Below are 24,441 nucleotides of genomic sequence, written 5' to 3'. Positions count from 1 at the left end.
TGATAAGAGTATATATGTGTGTGCATGATATTTTTATTTTATTGGTTGCCTCTGATGAGAAACTGACTTGAATATTTTTCATGACAAAGTAGCAGGAAAAAAAGCAAGCAAGCTTGGGTAATTGTTACAAGCTTGGAGAGCATTTGAGGTAGACATTCTGCTAATATCTGCTATAAAGGCTGAGGAAGAAACTTAATAGTAGAATACTCTGTTTATGTGACTGGTGCCTTGCCTTCCTTGTAATTCATTTGAATGCCTTATAACTCTGAATGGAACTTCCTGGCCTCTTGTTACTCCTGCTATCTGTGGAAGAAAAATGGATATCAGCATTAGTGCTGTTTTTTTGTGCTGTCAGCTAAAAGCCTGAAGAGTTTATAGAACAATCTTCTCCACTGTGGCACTTTGCCTGAGGCTAGTTCAAATCAATTTAACCATTATATTAATAAAATTAATAAATGGTAGCCATTAGTTATTCAGCCAGACTGTATGACAGTTACATCTTACACATTATTTCTAAGTTATTATCTCCCTTCTCTATATGAAGAAACTGAGACACATATTGTGGATATAGTGGTATAATATGGTGCCCCATATTGCACAGGAAATGGTTCAAGTCTAGGTCTCTCTGAATGCAGCATGCTCTCTCTTTCCACTGAGCCTCTATTCTTTTCAAAGATCTTTCTTATTGGGAGTATATATGATTTCATTTCTGTTATTTTTCTTCTAATAGTTATTGTTTGAATATCAGGCCTTATCCAGGCCTTGTGCTTGCCATATATTATCATTAAGATTTATAGTAGCCCTCCAATGTAAATGTTTGTATCCTAGTTTTACAGATGAGATGATTTTCCATTGTGACATGTTGCTTCTTCAAATTTTTAACCATTTTTAGCCTCTGTTATAGTTACTCTTGAGCCATGTTCTGCCCTTCCCTATCCTAATTATACCTTCCCATATTCACGTTCCAGGTGATTCCATTATCTTGTTCCTACTTGATAGGTGCTGATGATTTCCTATGGTATCTGTATGAGTTGGTAAAACTCCCTTAGGGACCCACAAGCTTGCTGCTTACTAGAACTATGTGGACTTCTCAAGCATGGTGTTCTTTAGCTGTGATGAAAATTCAAAGTGTGTAGTGGTTAGTTGGACCTTTATCAAATCTACCTCCAAGGGACTTGTAGATATACTCAAATATGCAGATGCTCATGCTATAAGCAATAAAGTCCTTTCTCTCAGACCCAGGAGTTTTCCATCTTCTGTCAGCATCTACAAAACAGTGTGTCTTATCTTTTTAAGTTATTGGTAGGATATAAATACCAGATTCTTCTAAGTTCCTGAAAAATATTGTACCTGAAGTTTTCCATTCTATTTGATTAAGAGCCAGCTCAATTAATTCTTAGCTTCATGTGAGCTGATGACTCTAAGGAGGCCCTCTGTAGACCTCTAGAGTTCTCTTTGTTATTCTTTTCTCTCTGGGTTTCTTTCCTGTAAATTCTAGTTCCCTTTTTTTCCTGTTCTTTCAGCTCTTTGTCTACCCAGGAAATTCTATCAATTTCTCCTTTCTCTCTCTCTCTCTCTCTCTCTCTCTCTCTCTCTCTCTCTCTCTCTCTCTCTCTCTCTCTCCTGCATTTTAGAAATTCTTTCTAGGCAATAAGCTGATGCAGTCCTTTGTTTCCAGAATCACTGTTCTTTATAGCTTTATGTCTTGTGTCATTGAGAACTCTTCTTTCTTATTGTGCACTATTTTTGAATTTCAGGTAAGAAATAATGTGTTCCCTCTTATGCTCCCAGAAGTGGGAGTTGAATTCTTGGGTTTTGAAAATAGATTTGATATTTGGAAATAGCTCTAAGAATGGGCCAGTAACTCAGATTAATAAGGTTGCTCATCAAGATGGATAATTCCTCACACCTTTCTCCCCTCAAATTTTGGTAGTAACCAATCTGTTTCCCTGCTTTGTGGCTTTAGAATATTTGTTTAAAATTACTTTCAAGATGGTTTTCAGTGGATTACCCTCTCAATGTCCCCTTTAATTTACAAGCTCCTTTAAACTTGGAGGAACCAAAAGTTCTACAAAGATTAGTTTTATTTTCGCTTGCCATTAGCCAACTCTTCCCAATGCCTTGATTAACTCAGTAGACAAATTGCGTTAATTTCCCCTTTGGATTTCTCTTAATATCATTCTCAGTGCCATACCTCAGGCTGCATCCTTCCTTTGTTTTGGTCTAGATTATTATATCCTCCTCCAAGCTAGTCCTTCTCTCTTTCTATTATTCACATTAAGGTCAGAGTAACTTTCAAAAAACAAAAATAAAACAGATCTGACAGTCATTTTTGACCCTGAAAATGGTTCCTCCATGAATATAGAATAATGCTCACCTTCCTTTGTGTCTACAATTTGTTCTCTGTTTACATTTCTCACTTTATTTTACATAACATTCTCTACCATTTGATAGGATTATAATCCACAAATGTCAGTATTTTATTACATTTTCAACTTTGTCCCATCTTGGTGCCTTTGCTTATCCTGTCTCTTTTTGGCAAGAATACCTAATTTTGCATGATTTCAAAGATGTTTCTCAAATACTAACTATACCATGAGGCTTCTCCAGAGGCCACCAGTGGAATGAAGTCCCTCATCCCTTATTTTTGCATGATACATTAGATGGACCTATATTAGAGCATTTATCAGACTCTCCTTTTGGTTTACTTGAGTAAGTGTCTGTCTCCCTTAATGGTCTGTGTGTCCCTGGAAGGCAAATACTGCCTTATTTCTCTTCATTTTCACCATACCATTTATCTCAGGGCCTTATAAATAGTGCATGCTGAATAAATATTTGTTGGATTGAAATTGGTTACTTAAGGAACCTTATTTAGCGCATAAAAATAAATCACTAGTACTTTCATTACTGACATTTGCAATCTGGTTTGAGCTCAGTGAAATTTTACATTCGAAATTTATCTTTGGACTTTATGAAGACTGCTCTCTCTTTGTGGCCAGCCTACACTCAGAACTTCTTTCTATTCCCCAACACACAGGGTACTGATGTCTTCCTACATTCTCTAGACAATGCTCTTTGATAATGGCTTCAAACCAGGTATGTCCTGGATTCTTCTAGGGGAGTTTGTTGTGCTGGGGTTTGAACTCATGGGGGGAGGGTTAAAAATAGCATGTTTTCTGGATCTGATCCCAGAATCACTAATATGGAGTCTCTGGTGCTACTGCTCAGGAACTTGTGTGTTTAACAGGTACCTGGCACTGATGATACTTATGTGCAGACAATTTTGAGACCTACTGCTCTATGATCTTGAGTTCAGATCATTTTTTGTACTGACTATGCTATCACAATTTATCTACTAAGTCTCCTGCCTTCGAGATGCAGCTTTCAATTAGCTAACATTTGAAAAATGTGATTTACTTTTTAAAATTTATATTTAACTTATACATAAAAACATTAATATTCTACATATGTACATTGTATAATGTTCAAATCAGATTGAATATATCTATCTCCTCAAGCATTTATCATTTCTTTTATGGCAAAAACTTCGAAAGCCCTTTCTTCCTGCTTTTTGTAATGTCAAGCACATTATTTTTACCTCTAATCACCCTACTGTGCTATAGCAAACCAGAACTTCTTGCTTTTAACTGTAACTCAGTACTCATTGACCTATCCTTCCCCTCACTCTTCCAGGCTTGATTTACTTGAGAACTCCATTTCACTAAGTTATTAATGTCTTCTCTCAAGGGCAGTTACTTTTCAAATTACAAAATATTTTAATAGACTTTTTAGAACAGTTTAAGGTTCACAGCAAAATTGAGAGGAAACAGTTTTAATAGGGTGCTCTTAAAGACAATGTGAAAAATGTTACCTTTAAGGAATGACAGTATTTAGACTTTTTGGTAGCAATAAGAATGGACTCCTTTAAAGAACAATAATTTTTAATTGCTTCAGAAAGTAGGTAATAATTATAGAAAATACAGAGTTTTGTTATATTCTTTCTCTGTTAATCATGTATTAAGATTGGGAAAGGATTGTAGGATTTAAATAGAGAGTAATATCTCAAATCATGCTGCAGGAAAAATAAGAAAAAATCAAAACCTCAGGAGCTTTACTCTTTCTTTCTCTCCCTCTTTTTCTCTCCCCCTCCTCTCTCCTCTCCCTCTCCCTCTCATACTGGGAATTGAACCCAGAGACTTTCTACCTTTGACCCTAGCCCCTTTTTATTTTGTTTTTAGACAGTTTCTCACTGAATTACTGAGGCTGTCCTCAAACTTGTAATCCTTCTGAGTAGTTGGAATTATAGAAGTGCACTGCCATGCTCAGCTAAAGATGGCTATTTCCCTCTGTACTTTGAATGGAACCCAAGGTCTTGCACATGTGAGGCAGCGCATCACAACCCTTTAAAATTTTAAGGTTTTGAGGCAGGATCTCAGATGTTAAGTTGCCTGGGCTAGCCTCAAATTTGTGACCAAGACTCCTGCTTCAGCCATGCCCTAGTTGCTGGGATTATAGATATGTGTCCACCCTGACTAGCTTGATTCTTTTTTGTCTCTCACAGTAAGAACTTGATAAATGGTTGTGAACAGGTCAGAGTTAAGAATTTGAGGGGGTTTTAAAAAGTTTCCTAAAAGAGAGAAATTACAGTTCAAAAGATTTCTAATAGGATAGTATTATGGTTTGGTTATGAAGTGTCCCACAAAAGCTCCTGTTAATGCAGGGATATTCAGAAGTTAAGTGATTGGATTGTGAGAACTGCAACCTTATGAGTCTATCATAGTTTGAATGGACTGACTAGGTGTTAACTGTAGGTAGGTGGGGTGTGGCTAGAGGAGGTGGGTCACTGGTGGCATATCCTGGAAGCGTTGTTCTTCTGTAGCTCCTTCCCCCCTCCCTCTGTCTCTGCTTCTGATTATACCATGAACTGAGCAGCTTTCCTCCACTGTGCCCTTACCCCATGATGTGCTTCCTTAACTTAGGCCCAGAGTAATGGGAGTCCCTTAGTCTGTGGATTGAGGCTTCTGAAACCATGTAAACCCCAAATAAACTTTTTCCTCCTCTTAAGTAGTTGTTGTTAGGTTTTCCTTGATGTGACCAAAATATCTAACTAAAACATATACAAAAGGAAATCAGTAATTAAGCAGTTTAATTTCAGCTTAAAAATCAAATGGTACCACATGGTGCTATACAGTTCCTATTTCTTCAAAACCTTAATCTATTACTATTTTAAGTTTTTTTAAATAAAGAATATGTCATTAAAACAATGTTCTTATATAGAGTTGATGTTCATATTTGGAAATGTATACTAGGTGTTTGAAATCTAAACTGACCATGGTTATGGTTAATATGTAAGAAGCTTACTTCATTAGGTCTCTTCAAATATATTTGTCCATCTACTCTATGAAAAAAGTATGCATTCTAATAGGTGCATTTAATTACAAAGTATTACATATAAAACTGGTATAGTAAATTCTGAACATTATAAAATATACAGAAATAGAAGTATAACTGGATTGCACATGTAGAAATTTTAATATTTCCTTCCAAAATTCCAATGTATTGTTTCCGGTATACATGGCATTCCCACAAATCACTTTTGATACCACTGCTGTTTCTGTCTGGTTCCCAAACTGGGTTGAACATTAAATTACTTTGGTGTATTCAAAATACATTTAGGGGGCTGGGGTTGTGGCTTAGTGGTAGAGCATTTGTTTAGCATGTATGAGGCACTGGGTTTAATCCTCATCATCACATAAAAATAAATAAAATAAATAAATGAATAAATAAAAGTATTATATCCATCTGCAACTTAAAAAAAAAGGCCCTTAGATTTTTGTGTTCTATCCTAGGTTTATTGAATTAAAATCAACAGGCTAGAATTTAGTAGCCTATATTTTGAAAACACCCAGGCAATTCAGATGCCCAGTTAAGCTTGGAAAATATTGATCTAACCCTAAAGGTTACCTTGTGGGTATTCAGTCTCTAGGATCATGATTCTCAACCTTGGCTACAATTGGAATCATCTGGGGAACTTTAAAAATACTGATGTTTGTGTCTCAGGCCCAGAGACTTATAATTTACTTGTTGTGGGACATAAGGTGGGCATCGAGATTTTTAAAGCTCCCCTGGTAAATCTAATGTGCAGCCAAGGTTGAAACTACTACTATAAGGGGGATAAAATGGGCTCTGTGTGGCTATATTAGGATTATTTTCATTTTGAGTTACATGGTAACTATCTTAAGCAAATGGAATTTATTAGTTTACCTAACATGTCTAAGAATTGTCTGATTTTAGATATATCTGGATTTAGGGGCTAAACAGTACAATAAGGATAGTTAATATGTCTTTTCATCACTTGACTCTCCTTTCATCTCTATACTTATAATCTTTCACTATATGCCTGGAAATATGACCACAACAGCTCCAAGTTTTTATAGTCTTTTTTAGTGTACAGTGTAGGGAGTGAAAAAATCTGTTCATTCCTTTGATTCATATTGCAACTCTTAGGGCAGACTCTGATTGTTCTATCTTGGCTTCAGGCACCTATCACTGAAGGAATCACAGTACCTATTGTCAACTGAAAAAGAAAAAAAATCGGAGAGAAATTCTCCCAAGTGATGATATTATTTGAGAGTAGCATTGCAATGGCAATAGCAGAGCAATGCAATAGTAAAATGAATATACTGTAGTAAACTGAGGGCATGTTCAAAGAAGTTCAGGTAAGGACGAGTTTTTAAAGATAGATTTGAAAAGGGCAATAGTTGATGTTTTGAAACAATACTCATTGAACAAAATGATTAATAACAATGATGATGTTGATCTGAGGTTGAACAGATATCCTCATAAAAGTACTTTTTTATATGAAGTTGTAGTGGCCTCTGTATAAGCTTGATATTTGGAAGTTTTTGTGATTGTTACTAACAGATAGTAATGTGTAAAAACAATTCCCTCATCACCAGGCTTTATTAATTTTTCAAAATTAAGGTTAACATAAATGACTCAGTTTTGATTGTGGCAACTCATGTTTCTTTCATATTATCTCCTTTGGATCAATATTTTTCTCTGAAAACATTCCTGATCAACCACTCCATATCTAGGTTTAGATGGTCCCTCATTGTTAAGATGGACCTGGCCTTTGTCCTGGTTATTGGTCTGTTCTGGACCCACTTGGGAAGTGTGGGGTGTGAGTGACTGATTATTACCTGGGAGTTAGGGTCAAAAACCTATTTAGTCACATTTGATCAAAGCAGTTTTGAAGTGATAGTTTTTAGGCTGTTTACCTTGAGTCCATTATTGAGTTCAGGTCTGTCCGTCTAAAAGGAGATACTGTGTTGTCTAATCACGGGCAGCATCTTTTTGTTATGAGTTATACCTCAGAATTTTTTTTTTTGTACAGGGCATTGAACTCAAGGGCACTCAACCACTGAGCCACATTCCCAGCCCTATTTTGTATTTTATTTAGAGACAGGGTCTCACTGAGTTACTTAGCACCTTGCCATTGCTGAGGCTGGCTTTAAACTCAGGATCCTTCTGTCTCAGCCTCCTGAGCTGCTGGGATTAGAGGCATGTGTCACCGTTCCTGGCTTTATACTTCAGAATTGTGACAGGCGACAGCTACAAAGTTTTAAAAGGAAAATATAAAACAAAACAAGAAGAATAAAATAAAGCCAGTTGTATAATAGTTTTGGACCAAGAAATAATTTTTCTCTGCAGCCATACCAGTTGTTACCAAAGATGATCATACAAAAATCTATTTTTTTTGTAAAATGAGTTCAGATTTATCAGAAAACTGTGTTTAAAAGTACTTGTTAGTCTTTTTCATAAATCTGATAGCAAATTCATTAGAAAAGAATCAAAACTGTATTTGCTTAAAATTTTGATGGGAGTTTAGTATTTGATAATAAAATTTAGTTATATTTATTAAATTCAGCATTTTAAGATATCATTCATGACTGATAGCATTATACCAGGACCATGAGACTTTCTGTTTTGTACCAGGGATTGAACCTAGGGTCTCTTAACCACTGATCCACACCCCAAACTCTTTATTTTTTGAGACAAATTCTCATTAATTTGCTTAGGGTCTCACTAAGTTGCTAAGGCTGGCTTTAAACTTGAGATCCCCTTGCCTCAGCCTCCCAAGCCACTGGGATTACTGAAGTGTGTAACCATGTAGGTCAGACCTCTAGACTTTTAAATAAATTTTCGTAATTCTTAGAACATTTATATTAATAAAATAGGATTACAAATTATTGTGAAATGCTTGCCACTTACTTAAATCAATTTTAAGCAGAGTTACCAAGTAACCATTTAAAAGAATTTGTGTTTTTAAAAAATCTTAATTCTTTAGTCCAGTTTTCATGAGTAATTAAAAAAAGACGGCAAAAAACATAACAATTACCTTGACAAAAGCAAAATCTTTGTTTACTCCCATGGTTAAATGCAGATCAACTTTTTAAATTTTATTTACTTTTTTGTTGGTGGTGCTGGGGATTGAACCCAGGGCCTTGTGCATGCAAGGGAGGCATTCTACCAACTGAGCTACACCTCAGCCAGATCAATATTTTAAGAAAACTTTTTGACTTAATGTAGAGAAAGACATTCTATTTTATATCAGTGTATTAATGCACAATTTTTAGAAAACCCATAAGTAATTGCTTTTAATCACGACCAACTTGATCACACACAAATTTTCTTAAGATTCATCTTTCAGAAGCCTTCTGCAACTTGCTTAGATCAACAGTACCTGTTAAACCTTTAGTTTTGTCCTTAATCCTTCCATTTTGGAATAGTACAGTCATTCTAATTTAGGATGCAAATCTTTCAGTGCAAGAACTTGTTTTTATAAAAAAAATCTCTTTAACCTTACTCATTAAACATATACATTTATACTTATTTTTTTTTGCTTCTCTCCTCTACTTACTGGTTCCTTTGTGCTTTGTTTCCTACTTTAAATATATAGTCAATCCTTAAAAAATTCTCTGAATTTGGACAAAATTATTTATTCTGAATAAAGGAACATTTTATGACTTTCATATAGGTTTTGTCATTAAAAACACCTTAATTTCTTTTGATGGTTTTTGCCTGTAAAATTACATATGTTAAGTAGAATTTTTCACTATTAGTAACATTCCTTTTTAGTGAAGATACAGGTAGAAAGCAATCTTGAATTTTTGTTGTATACTAACAATTGATGAAAACATATTTAATTAATAAACCCAAATATGTATCTTTATAGAATTTAAGAGTTTAAGAGTACTTGAATTTGTATGTCACAGTTGTTATTTCAATACACTTAACAGAAATGGCTAAAGTTTTATATCTATTACTTAACATTTTAAAGTTTTAAAAATTAACACATTTATTATAAATATTAGTGGGATTCAATGACATTTTTCCATACATGTATGCAGTGTGCATTGATCAAATCCACAAAACTTTTTCCTATACTTCCTCCTGTACCCTTCCTAATTTCTAGTAATCACTATCTACTTTCTGGTGGATTGTTTTAGTTTCCACATATAAGAGCAAATATGGTACTTGTTTTTCTGTGTCTGGCTTATTTTACTTTACCTGATGCTCTCTGACTCTGTCCATTTTCCTTCAAAAGTCAGGACCTCCTATTTCCTTAAGGTTAAATAATATGCTATATACAGGTCTTTTTGTGAATATATTTATTTTTTTCAGTTATACTTAAAGGTGTAGCTATTTGGTGACATGATAATATTATGTTCAATGTTTTGAAGAACCACCAAAATATTCCAGACTGTTAGCACAATTAAGGTGTTTCACCAGCTTACCATCATATGAGCATGCCATCAATAAATGAGGGTCTTATTTCTTCAGATTATCTTCAACAATTATTCATTTTTTTTTTGCATTCTTCATGATTCGGGTAGTTTACTTTGACTTTCTTCCTAACAACCATTGAAGTAATCCTGTCCAGATATCCTATACACCTCAATACAACTGTGAATGAAAGATGAAAGACAGACCAGAGCCAATGCAGAGCCATCACAGACAGACACAATATCTATAAGTGAATATATTACTAGTGTGCTAATATAAATGCATATTTACATATGCCTTCATGCATATATATACATACATATACATGATGTCACACATGTACACATCTATCTACATATTAAAACAATTCTTTACAAAAAGAAGCAGATCTCTGATTGAATGACAATGATTTGTTTTCATTTTAGCTTTTATTATTCTATTTATTTATTTTTGCATTACAATTCTTAATACACCTTTATGCCACAATTTATCTTATCTCTGATTGTATAACTGAAAAAAGAAACATGTTCACAGAAAGACCTGTACATGAATGCTCAAACCACTTATTAATAATAGCCAAATATTGAAATAACCTAAATGTCAATCAACTAATAAATATATAAACAGAATGCAGTATATCCCTACAATAGGATGTTCTCTAGCCATCAGAAGAACAAAGTGTAGATTTAAGCAACATTAAGGAACATTGCCGTAAGTAAATAGAGTCAGTCAAAAAGACATTTTATTATGTGAAATGTTCAGGATAGTCATTTTATATAGAGACAATGAGTAGATTTTTGATAACCTAGGTTCAATTGGATGGGAAGAAGGATACAGTGAACAAAGTAGTGGGAAATGGAAATTGACAGATGATATGGACATACTTTGGTAGTTTCTGACATTTTTCTAAAATTAGATTATGGTAATATTTGCCCACCTATGTGAATATATGATAAAAATAATTGCATGGCTAATTTTGAAGAGATGAACTTTGTGGTCATAAATAACATATCATTAAGACATAAAATGACCTTGAAAATAAGTGTATATTTCTGACTGTTTGTGTATGAATAAACTGTCCTCTGATCCTTAACATTTCTGAAGTTTATATATCTTGTCAAATATTCTCAAACTGCCTTACAATTTATGGAGCCTATTGATCACCTCCTGAGATCCTGAATATAATAAAGAGAGAAACTTTGAAAATAAATAAATAAATAATATGCTATAGTGTATATATACCACATTTTAATTATCCATTCATCTTTTGTTGGGCATCTAAGCTGGTTCTATATTTTAGCTATTGTGAATAGTGCTGTAATAAACAGGGCATACAGGTATCTCTTTGGTATGCTGATTTTATTTCCTTTGGATATATAGTAATGGTTTAGATGTTAGTTATCCCTAAAAAAACTCATGTATGAGAGAATACAAGAAAGTTTAGAGGTGAAATGGTTGGGTCACAAGAGCCTTAACCTAACTAATGTATAAATTCCCTGGTAGGAATTAACTGACTTGTCACTGTAGGCAAGTAGGGTGTGGCTGGAGGAGGGGGGTCATTGGGGTATATATTTTGTGAGCTGATCTTAGACTCTTTCTCAGCTTCCTGGTGATGGGTTTCCTGCTGCTTTCCTCCATCACACACTTCTGCCATGATGTCCTGCCTCACCCAGAGCCCCAAGGAATAGAGTGGGCCATCTATGTACTTCTGAAACTATGATCCTCAAAATAAATTTTTCCTCCTCTAAATGTTTGCATCAGGATATTTGATCACAGCAGCAGAATAGCTGACTAAAACATATACCCAGAAATGAGATAGCTGGATTAAATGGTAGTTCTATTTTTAGGTTTTTTTTTTTTTTGTGGAAACTCCATACTGTTCTCCATATGAATATACTAATTTACAGTCTCATCAACAATGTATAAGAGTCCCCTTTGCCATATCCTCTCTAGCTTTATTTATTTTTTTATAATAGTCATTATAACTGAATTGAGATGATTTTCATTGTAGTTTTGATTTGTATTTCCTTGATGGATAATGATATTGAGCATTTTTTAAAGTTTAAAAAAATTATTTATATATGACACCAGAATGCATTAAAATTCTTATTGCACACATAGAGCACAATTTTTCATATCTATGGTTGTATGAAAAGTATATTCACATTCATTTGTGCCTCCATACATGTACTTTGGATAATAATGCCCATCACATTCCACCAACATTTATAACCCCATGCCCTCTCTTTTTCCCTCCAACCCCTCTGCCTTATCTAGAGTTTGTCTATTCCTTGCATTCTCCCTCTCCCTACCTCACTATGAATCAGCCTCCTTATATCAAAGAAAACATTCGGCATTTGTTTTTTTTTGGGATTGGCTAACTTCACTTAGCATTATCTTCTATAACTCTATCCATTTACCTGCACATGGAATGATTTTTTTCTCTTTAATTGCTGAGTAAAATTCCATTGTGTATATATGCCACGTTTTTTTATCCATTCATCTATTAAGGGCATCTAGGTTGGTTCTACAGTTTAGCTATTGTGAATTGTGCTGCAATAAACATTGATGTGGCTGTGTCCCTGTAGTATGCTGTTTTTAAGTCCTTTGGGTATAGACTGAGGAGAGGAATAGCTGGGTCAAATGGTGGTTCCATTCCCAGATTTCCAAGGAACCTCCATTTCTGCTTTCCACATTGGCTGCACCAATTTGCAGTACCACCAGTAATGTATGAGTGTACCTTTTCCCCCACATCCTCGCCAATACTTGTTGTTTGTCTTCGTAACAGCTGCTATTCTGACTGGAGATGAATTCTTAGAGTGGTTTTGATTTGCATTTCTCTAATTGCTAGCGATGATGAACATTTTTTTCATATATTTGTTGACTGATTATACATCATCTTCTGAGAAGTGTCTTTCAGGTCCTTGGCCCATTTATTGATTGGGTTATTTGTTTTTTTGGTGCTTAGCTTTTTGAGTTGTTTATATACCCTAGAGATTAGTGCTCTATCTGTGTGAGGCATAAAGATTTGCTCCCAAGATGTAGGCTCTTTATTCACCTCACAGATTGTTTCTTTTGCTGAGAAGAATCTTTTTAGTTTGAGTCCATCCCATTTATTGGTTCTTTTTTGGCACAAAAAAGAATTCCATTGTGTATATATTCCATTGTGTATATATGCCTAAGGATTCTTATTAAGGAAGTCGGGGCCTAATCCCACATAATGGAGATTTTGGCCTAGTTTTTATTCTATTAGATGCAGGGTCTCTGGTTTTATTCCTAGGTCCTTGATCCATTTTGAGTTGAGTTTTGTGCCTGTTGAGAGATAGGGGTTTAATTTCATTTTGTTGCATATGGATTTCCAGTTTTCCCAGCACCATTTGTTGAATATGCTATCTTTTCTCCAATGCATGTTTTTGGCACCTTTGTCTAATATAAGATAATTGTAATTTTGTGGGTTAGTCTCTGTGTCCTCTATTCGGTACCATTGGTCTGCCAGTTGGTTTTGGTGCCAATACCATGCTATTTTTGTTACTATTGCTCTGTAGTATAGTTGAAGGTCTGGTATAGTGATGCCACCTGTTTCACTCTTCCTGCTAAGGATTGATTTAGCTCTTCTGGGTCTCTTATTTTTCCAGATGAATTTCATTACTGCTTTATCTATTTCTATGAGGAATGCCATTGTGATTTTGATCAGAACTGCATTAAATCTGTATAGTGCTTTTGATAGTATGGTCATTTTGATAATATTAATTTTGCCTATCCAAGAGCAAGGTAGTTCTTTCCATATTCTAAGGTCTTTTTTGATTTCTTTCTTTAAGGTTCTATAGTTTTCATTGTATAGATCTTTCACCTCTTTTATTAAGTTGATTCCCAAGTATCTCATTTCCTTCTCAGAGGATTTGTCACTTATATGCAGAAATGTCTTTGATTTATGGGTGTTGATTTTATATCCTGTACTTTGCTGAATTCATTTATTAGTTCTAGAAATTTTCTGGTGGAGGTTTTTGGGTCTTCTAGGTATAGAATCATATTGTCAGCAAACAGTGCTAATTTAAATTCTTCTTTTCCTGTGCATATCCCTTTAATTTCTTTCATCTGTCTAATTGCTTTGGCCAGTGTTTCAAGGACTATGTTGAATAGAAGTGGTGAAAGAGGGCATCCCTGTCTTATTCCATTTTTTAGAGGGAATGCCTTTAATTTTTCTCTATTCAGAATGATGTTGGCCTGAGGATTAGTGTATATAGCCTTTATGATGTTAAGATATGTTCCTGTTATCCCAAGTTTTTCTAGTGTTTTAAACATAATGGGGTGCTGTATTTTGTCAAATGCTTTTTCTGCATCTATTAGGATGATCATATGATTCTTATCTTTGAGTCTATTGATGTGATGAATTACATTTATTGATTTCTTATGTTGAACCAACCTTGCATCCCTGGGATGAATCCCACTTGATTGTGGTGCATGATCTTTTTGATATGTTTTTGTATTCAATTTGCTAGAATTTTATTGAGAATTTTTGCATGAACGTTCATTAGAGATATTGTTCTGAAGTTTTCTTTTTTTCATGTGTCTTTGCCTGGTTTTGGAATCAGGGTGATATTTGCCTCATAGAATAAGTTTGGAAGAGCTCCCTCTTTTTCTATATCCTGAAATAAATTGAAGAGTATTGGTATTTTAAATATATATTTGTTGGCCATTTGTATTTCTTTTGAGAAATGTATATTCAGATCATTTGTCCATTTTATTACTGGATTACTTGGTTTTTAAATTAAATTTTGATGTCCTTACATAGTCTAGATATTAACCCTCTGTGAGATGAATAGCTTGGGGATATTTTATTCTACTATGTATGTTGTTTCTTCACCCTCTTTATTGTTTTCTGTGCAGAAGTGTTTTAGTTTTATGTAATCCCATTTATACATTTTTTCTGCATTTACTGTGTTTTATGGGTCTTACCCAGAAAATTATTGCCCCTACTGATGTCTTGAAATTTTTCCCCATAACATAACACAATGTTAAGACATGAATTAATTGAAAAACTTATTATAAATATTTATTTATTTACATTTATCTAATTTGTTTATTACATAAGGGTACTTGTGAAAATTCTGTTATCTGACAAGCCTAGCCATTATTTTTAAGATATGTTCATGTCAGAGAAAAAGTTAAATTGCTGTACTTGATATCCTGACAGCAGTGCACACTTCCTTGCACTTTGAGTTGTATATTTAGTCTTAGATATATTCATATGATTTTAAAAATATAATGTAGAGGATTACAGGGTTATTTATAAACCTACCTGGTCAGCAAACCCAGGCAATAATGGATGCTAACAATTCTGATTTTGCCAATAAATTTAAAGTAACTTATTAGAAATTCGATATGCAAAGAAAAGCATTTAACTTCATTTTACAGTTTTATGTGTGTTAGAATCACATAGCAACATAAATTTAATAGTTTGTAACAAAGTTTAAATCAAATTATATTTTTGATAAAATGGGACAAGTTAAAATTTTTATTTGCATACTTATGATGACTGTAGACCCAATTTTTAAAGCATTTCCCATAGCAGCTTGTTTCCTTTTCATGGTACATAAATATTTTATTGTACCAAGGAGATAACATTCAAGAGTTGAAATTAAATTCTTTTAACCACATTGCTTTACATGTATTTGTTTTGGTGTTCTTATTTTCATTGTTAACTAATTTTTAACCCAAATATGAAAACATAAAAATTGTATATATTTAAGGTGTGTTTTGTGATGTGTCAGTACATGTGTACATTGTTTAATGTTCAAATTCCAGTGAGCACACTTATTACTTCAGACATCATTTCTTTATGTTGAACACATAGTTCTTTTGTCTAGCTTTTTGAAATGGACATTACATTATTGTTTATAATTAGTCTACTATGCAATAATATGTAATAACTTATTGTGTCTATAATTTAGGACTTTTTTTATACTGGGGATTGAACTCAGGGATATTCAACAACTGAGCCACATCCCTAGCCCTTCTTTATATTTTATTTAGAGACAGGGACTTGTTGAGTTTCTTAGGGCCTTGCTGTGTTGCTGAGGCTGGCTTTAAACTTGTGATCCTCCTGCTTCAGCCTCCTGAGCTGCTGGGATTACAGGAATGTGCCACCATGCCCATGTAATTTAGGACTTTTAATCAACCTTTCTCCATCACTTTTTCTTCTCTCGTCTACCTAGGCTCTGGAAACCATCATTCAGGTTCTGTGAGATTACCTGTTTAAGATTGTACATATGAGGGCTGGAGTTGTGTCTCAGTGATGGAGTGCTCCTCAGCACTGCATAAAAATAAATAAATAAAATAAAGGTATTGTGTCTATCTACAACTAAACATTTTTTTAAAAGATGGTACATATGAGTGAGATGATGGGATATTTCTATTTCCATGACTTATTTATTTCATGTAATATAATCATTTATACTTCCATTCATATTGTTGCAATAACAGGATTTCATTTTTTTACGACTGAACAGTATTTGTGTGTATGTGTGTGTGTGTGTGTGTGTGTGTATCACATTTTCTTTATTCATTTATCAGTGATGGACACTCATGTTGTTTCAGTTTTTTGGCTGTTGTGAATAGTGCTGCAATGAACACGAGAGTGCAGATGTCTCTTCAACATATTGATTTCATTTTGTTCATGTATGTATCCTAGTAGTGTTGATTACTAGATCATAATGTAGTTCTATATATACTTTTGGTTTTGTGGAACGAACCCAGGGTGTCACAAATGGCAGACAAGTGCTCTGCTACTGAGCCATATACTCAGCCTTCATAGTTCTATTTTTAATACTTTTTTGAGGAATTTCTCTACTACTTTTCATAATGGCTATATCAATTTACACTCCTTTCAACAGTGTTCTTGTTACCTTTTCTTCTTATCCTTACTTGCACTTATTTTCTTTAGTCTTTTGATACTAGTCATTCTGATTGGGAAGAGGTAATATCTCATTATGGTTTTCATTTGCATTCATGTAATGATTAATGATGTTGAGTACTTTTTCGTACCTCTGTTGGCCATTTGTATGTCTTTTGAAAATTTCTGTTGCCATTTTTTATTTTATTTTTAGTTGTTTTTTTTTTTTGGTGTTGGGGATGAACTGATTGGTGCTTAACCACTTAGCCACCTCCCCAGCCATTTTTTTATTTTGAGACAGGGTCTTACTAGGTTGCTTAGGGCCTTGCTAAATTACTGAGGCTGGAGTTGAACTTGCGATCATCCTGCTTCAGCCTCCTGAGTCCACTGGGATTACAGAAATATGCCTCCATGCTTGACTATTTTCATTTATTAATCAGGTTGTTTTTGTTTTCTGCTATCCACCCATCTTCAGATATTTTCTTCACATATATTTTTCTCCCATTCTATAAGTTTTTTCTTTGTTGATTATTTCCTTTGTTGTATAGAAGTTTTTAATTGGTTACATCCCTGTTTGTCTATATTTGCTTTTCCAGTGCTTGTGGGGGGCTTCTATAAAAATCCTTTCTGATTTCAATGTCCCATTTCAATGTTTTCTTATAGTTTCATATTTTCAAGTCTTACATTTAAGTCTTTAATACATTTTGAATTGATTTTGGTAAGTGGTATTAGTTTCATTCTTCTGCATGTAGATATCCAGTTTTCACATCACTATTTATTGAAAAGACTGCAGTCCTTTCCTCCATTGAATGTTCTGTGCATCTTTGTTGAACATCAGTTGACTGTAGCTACATGCATTTTCTTCTAGACTCTCTGTTCTTTTCCACTGATCTATGTATTTTATTATGCTAATACCATGCTATTTTGATTACTATAGCTTTGTACTATATTTTGAAGCAAGTTGTATAATTCCTCATGCTTTGATCATTTTTTTCTTTGGTTATTATTATTCTTATTTATTCTTTTTATATTTGTATCCTCAGTGTTAGTAGAGTTGCCTTTGATTAACAAACATTTTGACAGCTCACATAGGTGTCATTTGCTTCTCTGAGCCACACTTCCCTGTAGTAGTCTGCTTTTGGTTGAACATATGGATCTAAATAAAACCTTGCCTAGATTCTGTCGTATAAGGTCAGTCATGGTATGATTTCCAGCAAACATGTTTACAATGGAACTCTGGGAGTGAGTTACCCTTTAGTGAAAAGAGGGAATGCAACAGGTAATCTCTTCAGGACATTCGGCTTTGGTATTGAGCATTGAAAGGATACTATTCCAGAAAAGGCTTGTCAGCTGAGGTATAGCACCTCCAGTTTCTGTTGAAAGTGAGTATGACCACCATCTCCTCCTATTTCAGTTTGAGGTCAAAGACCTGTAAGTTTTTTCATAATGTGGGCTGGTATCAAAGACTTGAGGATCACTACCATATTTCTCTGGATCTAGAGGTGGATCAGAATCTGGGCTGGGCTTTTTAATTGCTTGATTTTTGCTTTGCAGGAATTTCCTTAATTTGGGGATCCTCCAGTAGTGAAGAGCCCTTTGTCTTGCCTAAGATCTATCTACAGAGCCCAGGAGGCTATAGGTTGTGATAGTGATACTCTTGGAGTTGTAGTACTTGATCAGTTTCTCCTGGGTGGGGTACAGGTGGCACTTGACTTGCTTATTCACTGGTTTATATTTTAGTCCAGGCTTGTTGAAGCTCCTTTCAATGTTGTCTTGGTTAAAGTTGGAGATGCCAAGGACTTTCATCAGTCCCTTGTTTCCCAGTTCTTCCATGACGTCCTAGGCATCTAAGAATGTTAATTTACTGGTGAGGCTATTGACATTATTGACTTTGGTGGATAAGTTCTTCCCAGGCTCAAATCTGTGCCCAGTGAATAAAGTGGATTTCCAGATAATCATGTTTCAGATCCTAGAGGGTCTTCCAACAGGTTTCTTTCAGGAGATTTCTTTCACACGAGGTACATCAGTTTGCTAGCAATGAAGAGATCCTTCTACTTCACAACCTTCTCTGGAATCTTCTCTTGGATGACTTCTCCATCTCCTTTGTGTTCTGACAGACTTAGTCTGTATGGTGATATCCTCCATCAATGGCTACCTTCATAACTTCTTTAACTTTGTCTAGGGGAAATGCCTAGTTGTCTATACCCACAATGGGCATCTTGGTTTTGGTGATGAGCTCCATAAAAGTGACCATGGGTGGTACAGAAATGGTTCTGAGAAAACAAATAAATGTCTTTTTTACATGCTTGTTGATTTACTCAAGATATCTGGTGATTTAGATGTTTTGGTGTGGTATGAATTTTAGAAAATTGTTTTATGGTTGAGGAATATTATTGCTATTATTGTAATTGCAAAGAATTTGTATTATGAGGGCTGGGGATATAGCTCAGTTTATAGAGTGCTTGCCTCATATGCACAAGGCCTTGGGTTCAATCTCCAGCACAACACCAAAAAAAAGAATTTGTATTTGTATTATGACATTTAAAAAATATTGATTCTTCCAATCCATGCATATAGGATATCTTTCAATATTTTTGGTAACATCTTTAATTTCTTTTGTCAGTATTTTCTAAGTTTCATTGTCGGCAACTTTCACCTTCTCTTTAAATTTATTCCCCAATATTTTATTTTATTTTTTGTAGATATTGTAAATGGGATTGCTTTTTTTGTGGCATTAGTGATTGAACTCAGGGCCTTGTGCATGTAAGGCAAGCACTCTATCAACTGTGAGATTCCTTTTTTTGATTTCTTTGTTCACCAAGAATATTGATGTCTCAATTTCTCCCTTCCCTTTAATTTTTCCTTCTCATTACCTGGTTTTAGTATCAGGGTAAGGCTGCCCTTATAGAATGTGTTTAGAAGATTCTTGCTTTCATTTTTTGCAATAACTTATGAAGAAGTAATATTGGTTCTTCTTTAAATGTTTAGTAAACCTCAGTAGTTGAGCTGTATGGTCCTGGGATTTTCTTTGTTTGGAGATTTATATTATTCAGTCAATCTCATTAATTGTTATTGATCTGTTCTGGTTTTCTCTTTCTTCATGGTTCAGTCATGGTAAGGTTATAATCTGCAGAAATTTGTGCACTTCTTATCAAATTTATAGGCATATAATTGTTCATGATAATTTCCAATGGTCCTTTATGGTTTCAGTTATAATATTTCCCTTTTGATGTCTGTATGAAACTTTTTTTAGTCTAGCTAAGAGGGCTTATCATTGATCTTTTCAAAGATGCAAATGGTTGTTTCATAGATTTTTTGGTACTATTTTGTTTCTATTTCATTTATTTATGCTCTTATTTTTAGTGTTTATCTCCTTATATTAATTTTTCCTAGTTCATTTAGATGCAGCAATATGTTGTTAAATTTGAGATCTTTTTTATGTAAGTCTTGATTTGAACAAACTTCCTTCTTAGTAGTACTTTTGATGTATCCCATAGTATTTGATGTGTTTTGTTTCTATATTCATTTCCTTCAAGAAGTTTTTTGAAATTTTTTCCTTGATCCATTGGTTGTTCAAAAGTATGTTGTTTTATTTCCACACTTTCCAGAGTTTATCTTGTTGATTTCTAGTTTTATTGTATTGTGGTTGGAAAAAACACTTGATATTATTTCAGCTTTTTTTTTTTTTTAAATTGAGACTTGTTTTGTGGTCTACCACATGATCTATCCTAGAGAATATTCTGTGTGCTGATGAGAAGATTAAAATAATGTTGAATGGAATTTTCTGTTGATATATGTTGGTTTCATTTAGTGTGCAATTTAGCTTTTCTAGTTCTTTGCTGGGTTTTTTTTTTCTGGATCATCTGTCCATAGCTAAAAGTGGTGTATTGAAATGGACAGTTCTGAATATTGGAGTTTGTCTCTCACTTTAGGTCTGTTGACATTGGCTTTGTATACTTGGGTGCTCTGATGTTGGATACTCAGTTTTAATTGTTCTTAATTTATATGCATCCAATTGATGTGTATATATATATTTAGAATTATTTCCTTTTGCTGAATTGACCACTTTAGCATGTAATTACTTTCCTTGTAATGAATTTCTCCTTTTTTCATTCCTTTTGCATGTAATATCTTATATTGTCATTTTATTTTCAGTCTCTGCATGTCCTTACATATGGAATGATTTTATTGTAAGCAACATATAGTCAAATCTTTTGTTTTTACCTATTCAGTCACACAGTATTCTTTTGATAAAATAATTGATTTATATTCAAGGTTATTATAGATAGGTAAGGTCTATAGGCATTTTGTAACTTGCTTTCTTGTAGTTCCTTTCATTTTTTCTCACTTTAATATAGTCTACTTTGTAGTTTAATGATTTATCTTGAGTGGGGTGTTTATGATTCCTTGTTGATTATTTTTTCATTTGACTTTTCCAGGGTTTTGCTTTGTGATTACCATGAGACTTACAAGAACATTTTTTGGTTATAATAAACTACTTTGAAATAGGAACAACTTAAGATCATAAAGATCAGAATGGAAAAGAAACATAAAATATACTGATAAGGAAAGTCCACATTTGTACTCCATTCCTCTTCATGTTTTGTATTATTTTTAAAAAAATTATCTTTTTTTAGTTGTAGTTGGATACAATACCTTTATTCTATTAATTTTTATGTGTTGCTGAGGATCGAACCCAGGGCCTCACACATGCTAGGCGAGCGTTCTACTGCTGAGTCACAACCCCAGCCCATATTTTGTATTTTTGATACCCCATTTTACATATTTGTATATTGCTGTCTCTTAACATATTAATGTAGTTTTTATTAGTTTTAATTGTTATTTTACTGTTTTACATAATAGTTATGAATGATTTTCTCCTATACTTACAATATTAGAGTATTTTGTGTGTAATTATTCTTACTAATAAACATTTTACCTCCCCATGTTTTCTTCTTACTCATTAACAGCTCTTTTCATTTGAAGAATGTTCTGTAGCAGTTCTTGTAGAATATGAAATAGATTCTCACAGCTTTTGTTTGGGAACGTCTTTATCTCTTCTTCATTTTTAAAGGATAGATTTGTTGGATACAGTATTCTTGGCAGATTTTTTTTCTTTCAGTACTATGTAAATCCCATGCCATTCTCATGCCCTGTAAGTGTTATGCTGAGAATTCTGCTAATGGGCAAATTGGGGCATCTTAATGTGTTATTTGTTTCTCTTCTCTTGCAACCATGACAATATTCTGTTTGTATTTTACCTCTGAGAGCTGTATTATGAGATATCTTGTGGTACATTTGGTTAAGTTAAATCTGCCTGGTGACTTTCAATAGTCCTGTACTTGGAGGATGTGCATATCCTTATAGAGGTTTTGAAAGTTTTCTGTTATTTCTTTGAATAAACATTCTACTCTATTGACATTCTCATGTACCACTTTAACCCTAATAATCCAAATATCTTTTTAAAAACTGTTTAAAAGTTGCAGTTTGTACTTTCTTCATTCTTTTTTATTTTTTTCTTCTCCATTTGTGTGATTTCAAGTAGTCTGGCTTCCAGCTCACTAATTCTTTCTTCTTTTGATTTCTTTTTCTATTTGTGCCTTCTGTTGCATTTTTAATTTTACTGAGTGTGTTTTTTAGCACAAGAGTTTCTGTTGGATAATTTAAATTGTTTTCATCTCTTTGTTAATATTTTTAGAGTGTTGAATCACTTCTCTGTGGTGTTTGAAACTCATTGAGTTATCATATAATGGCAGTTGTAAAACCTGAGAATTCTTCCATACTGATTACTATCTAGTCAATCTGTGTCACCTCATTTTGGCTCTTAGATGAAGCCATGGTTTCCCTAAATCTCCTAATGGTTGCTAGTATTGGACATCATCTGGACACTGAAGGAATAAATATTTATTCTAGTCTTCTAATCTGGCTTTGTAACCATCTTTCCAGAATTTCTATGACATGTGCTTGTTTTCTCTGAGCCTGTAGTCACTTGAACTATTTCAGCACTGAATGGCTCCCAGGTCTAGTTTCCTATGAGTCTGTAGTTGGTTTGTTATCACTGTTAATTCAGAACTACCATATTTGTCCCAAATTTTGATTTGGTTGTGTTGTTCAGAATGAACCAGGGGAGTATCTAAAGAGTAGCTTTTCCCCCAAGATTTTCGCTTGTGTTTGCCTAAGCCCAGATACCTTGTCCATAGTCATTGGCCTGTGATCAGGCACTCCTGAATTCTGCTGGGCTCTGGGTAGCATTTCTGTGGATGCACAAGCTGTAGATTCCTTTGCTGTGTCTGTGACTACTATGCCACCAAAGTTTGTCACACCCTAGGACCACACTGCTGTGGGCTGCCTACTGCTGATATAGACTCTTGACCCAAGACCACTGCAACCAGTCACAGGCAGTGCAGGCTAGAAGTTTGATGGAGTGGGATTACTTTACTTTCTTTGGTATTGGGGGCATAACAGAGGCTTTGTGTTTGGAAAGAATTAGGCATGGGGACTACTGGGATCAGCACAGTGTTAGGGTAAGTCCTGAGCTTCCTATCCTTTCCTACGTTAGCAAATGGGGTCTTGCTCCATTCTGTCCTGTCAGAAGTTGAAGTAGTATTGGTAAAGGCAGTCTGTTGGCCACTAAGCTGGTGCTAAGCTGGGTTGTACCCAAGTCTCATAGCATTATGAACCTCCACAGTCTCAGGGAGAGCATGGGTGTCCATAAAGTTTACTCCAGTTGCTGGAAATGATGTGGCCAAAATGTGCACAGGGGTCTGCCTAATGCTGTGGCTGGACTTTTAGCTCTGTATGTGAGGTATGGACTTTGTATGGAATCTTTGGTTTCAACCATTTTCTTGGTCTTACCATGGTAGGCTTCACCCTGGGTTCTGAGACAAACCACTATGCTACTGTTTGTGCCTTGTTCCCCAGCAGGTAGTGTACTACTCCCTCCTCTGTCTAAAGCTGGAGGATGTGTGATAGAGGCAGTCAGCCAATTGGCTTCCAGTTTCATTGACTCAATCTGTGAATATTGACTCAGAGGTAGACAAACCTGTCTGGCAGCAGGTTTCAGCATGATAGGTCTGGTATTAGGTTTTAAGTCTGAGGCCTGAATTTGATTCCCTCTTTCCTAAGTTGGGGGATACTCTGTCCAAGTTGCATTGCTTCTAGTTGCAGTAAATTTCTTTCTTCCTCCCTTCTCCACTATGTGATTTCTTTTTGTTGTACTAGGAATAGGCAATGTAGTCTGTTACCTTGTTTCCTTTCCTCTTGTGAGGATACTTTGGTGTGTATATAACTCTTGGACTTGGTCTGTGTATGGGAAGATGGTAGCCAAATAATCTGTTCAAGGCACCATCTGGCTTTGCCTACTTATAGAATGGTTTTTCAAAAGTATCTTATATTTTTCCCTCCATTATTTTCTAGCTTTCAGTGTTTATAAGTTAACTCTTATATCTTTATATTTTCTTTACATTTCATATAGGACTGGCTGAAATAACAGATTTCTAAGCATCTTTGAATAACATAATTATCTGTTTTTCTATCTTGTTATTTTGAATCTGATGTTTATTGCTCATATTAAGATAACTACAAAGTTTTACATTGTTAACCCTATAATTGCAGTTTAAGAATTGTCTTGAAAGAGTTACAAGAGCCAGGTGAGGTGGCATATGCTTGTAATTCCAGTGGCTCCAGAGGCTGAAGTGGGAGGATCTCAAATTATAGACCAGCTTTGGCAACTTTGTGACACCTTTTGTCAAAATAAAAAA

General features: G+C 34.4%; 1 long non-coding RNA gene and 1 pseudogene across 1 annotated transcript in view; one reads left to right on the top strand and one right to left on the bottom strand.

Moving 5' to 3' along the window:
- Nucleotides 1-24,441, top strand: part of LOC144371694 (uncharacterized) — a 638,576-nt gene that overhangs the window by 268,498 nt on the left and 345,637 nt on the right. The gene's annotated exons all lie outside the window — the stretch shown is intronic.
- Nucleotides 18,009-18,935, bottom strand: LOC101973119 (aldose reductase-related protein 2 pseudogene; annotated as a pseudogene).

This window comes from Ictidomys tridecemlineatus, chromosome X (assembly GCF_052094955.1).
Source record: "Ictidomys tridecemlineatus isolate mIctTri1 chromosome X, mIctTri1.hap1, whole genome shotgun sequence".
Lineage (NCBI taxonomy): Eukaryota > Metazoa > Chordata > Mammalia > Rodentia > Sciuridae > Ictidomys > Ictidomys tridecemlineatus.
The sequence above is the reverse complement of the archived record's forward strand: the minus strand, read 5'-3'. Positions and strand labels throughout refer to the sequence as shown.